Source organism: Dipodomys merriami, unplaced genomic scaffold (assembly GCF_024711535.1).
Source record: "Dipodomys merriami isolate MVZ:Mamm:240054 unplaced genomic scaffold, mDipMer1.0.p SCAF_2594, whole genome shotgun sequence".
In the NCBI taxonomy this organism is placed as follows: domain Eukaryota; kingdom Metazoa; phylum Chordata; class Mammalia; order Rodentia; family Heteromyidae; genus Dipodomys; species Dipodomys merriami.
This window is the reverse complement of record NW_027204042.1, coordinates 1-2500: the sequence shown is the minus strand read 5'-3', so window position 1 is coordinate 2500 and position 2500 is coordinate 1. Positions and strand designations below refer to the sequence as shown.

Below are 2500 nucleotides of genomic sequence, written 5' to 3'. Positions count from 1 at the left end.
CCCCGCGGCCCGACGACCGTCCGGGGGACGGCGGGGGTGCGACACGAGCCGGCGCGAGAGGGGACGGACGCGGGCGGGACCCGGGGCCGGCACGGCAACGCGGGCGGCGCGCGGGGAACCCTCCCCGCGGAAGACGCGCGCGTCTGGCGGACGGCACGACCGCGGCGTCCCGCGGGACCGTCCGCCTCGGCGTGCGAGTCCGCGGGGCACGGGAGCCCGCGACGCGCTCGCTCGCGGCCGGCGGCCGCGGCACGGGGCCGCCCTGAGACCCGACTCGAGCGCCCGGCGCGAAAACGTCATCCCCCGGTTCGGGCACCGCGGAACACAGCGGGGGGCCGGGACAGACAAGACCCGGCCGCGGGCTCGTCTCTGCGCGGATACCAACCCCCCCGGGATGACCGCTCGCTCGCTCGCTCGCTCTAAAAGCCAGACACGGGACCGCGAAGCGACGACCGCCAAAGTCTGAACTTAGGGGGACGGAGGGCCCCGGGAAAGGGGGCCCTGCGAAGGGAGACCCCCAGCCGCGCCACCCCGCGGGGCAAGGCAACCCCCGGGGGGCGATTGATCGTCAGGCGACGCTCAGACAGGCGTAGCCCCGGGAGGAACCCGGGGCCGCAAGTGCGTTCGAAGTGTCGATGATCAATGTGTCCTGCAATTCACATTAATTCTCGCAGCTAGCTGCGTTCTTCATCGACGCACGAGCCGAGTGATCCACCGCTAAGAGTCGTACGAATCGGGGCGTGGCCCGACGCGGGGCACACGCGGCTGGCACGGCGCTGTTCTCCCGGTCCCGCACCCCCAGACAGACCCGAGAGGGGAGAGGAGGGCGCGGGCGGGTCGCCTCGGGCCGGCCAGCAGAGACAGAACGAGAACGAGACACGGAGGGGGTCGGACAGACGAGACACGGGGACGGGGACGCCCGGCGCCACGGCCACGCCAGCGCGGGGGGCGCGGCGGGCGGGCGCTCGGACGCCCCCGACCCCACAGGCGCCCCGGGGGTGCCCACCCCCGAAGCCCGGGCTGCGGGAGAAGCGGCCCGCCCGCGAGCGGGCGCGGGCCGCCCCGAACCCGGGACGGGGGCGGAGTCTGGGAGAGACCGGGGACCGGCCTCCCCACGGGCCCGCCGCCCCGACCCCTTGGACGGACGGGCGACCCCCGATGGGTCTTTAAACCTCCGCGCCGGAACGCGATACCAGGTACCTGGACACGAGAGGGCGGACGAGCGAGGTAGGTAGGGGGGGCGGCGACGCCCGGGAGGCGGCCGCCGGACACCCTCCCCATCCCCCCGAGCCGCACCACCGCCAGCCCCACCCGCCGCCGCCGCCCCAACCACACGGGGCCGGGGGGGGGGGGGAACCGAGCCACGGGACGCGGCAAGCCCGGTAGCGGGGGCCACCCCGCCAGAGGCGGGGTAAGGTGCCACCGCGGGGAGCCGGCCCCGGACCGGGGGCGGAGGGGAAGGCGAAGGCGGACCGAGAGGGGGAGAGGACGGCGGCGGCCGCACACGGGCGAGGCCGAGCCCCCCCCCCCGACCGACGCGCGAGGCGCCCAGTGCGGGAAAGCCAGCGGGGAAGGGGACCGCCACGAGGGCGCACAGGCGAGGCGAGGCAGGGGCCCGAGGCGCGGTGCCCCGCGGGTGGCGCAGAACGGGAGAGGAGCGCGGGGACGCGGGGAGCGAGCGCGGAGACGGAGGAGGCGGGCCGACGGGGAAAAGCGGACGCGGCGGCGGCGGCCCCCAGCGGCTGGGGAATGCGACGCGCCACGCGGGCCCGGACGCGGGCGGGGTCGGCGGAGCGGGGGCAGGGGGAAGCGGGTGATCTGGACAAGGACGTCCGCGGAGGCAGCGGGGGGCGACACCGCGGCGGGGAGGGCGCGCGGGCCCGCGCGGCAGCAAGCGGGAGAGAGGGCGCGCGCCCATCCGCTCCCGGCCACCCGGGCCCGGAACCCGGAACCCACCGCGGCCGCCCCCGCAAGCCGGCGGGCGACACGACCCACCCGCAACATGCCTTAACCCGGGCACCGGCTCGCCCACCCGGCGGCACGGGCGCCGCGGGGACGGCGCCGCAGACGGCCACACCCACCGGGCCGACGCCGGCCGGCCACGCGATCCCAGCCGGCCTTGGCCTCTCTACCGCTCCTTCCTCCTCTTCTCGCGCCCCCTCGCCAACTCACCCGTCCGCGGCCGCGGGAAACACCGGGACGGGGGGAATGGTCCTCACCGGCACAGCCGCCCCGGGAACGGGCGGGCCCCTCCTCCCAGGCCGGCCCCGACGTGCGAGAGCGGCCACACGGGGACGGACGGCGGCGGCGACGGCGACGCGGGAAAGACGGCGACGGCGACGAGGAGGAGCCCCGAGGGACCGCGGCGCCGGCAACCCCGGCGGATCGCGGAGGGCCACCCTCGCGCCGAGCTCGCCCCGCACGCGCGCGCGCGCGCGCGCGCGAGTCCGTGCCCTTTCCGTTAATGATCCTTCCGCAGGTTCACCTACGGAAACCTTGT

At 77.3% G+C, this 2500-nt stretch overlaps 1 non-coding gene across 1 annotated transcript; it reads right to left on the bottom strand.

Annotated features, from left to right (window-relative positions):
• Positions 1 to 573: 573 nt before the first annotated feature.
• On the bottom strand, positions 574 to 726 carry LOC138836774 (5.8S ribosomal RNA). The gene has a single exon (XR_011375056.1). It is a non-coding gene; the product is annotated as a 5.8S ribosomal RNA (ribosomal RNA).
• Between the last annotated feature and the right edge of the window lie 1774 nt (positions 727 to 2500).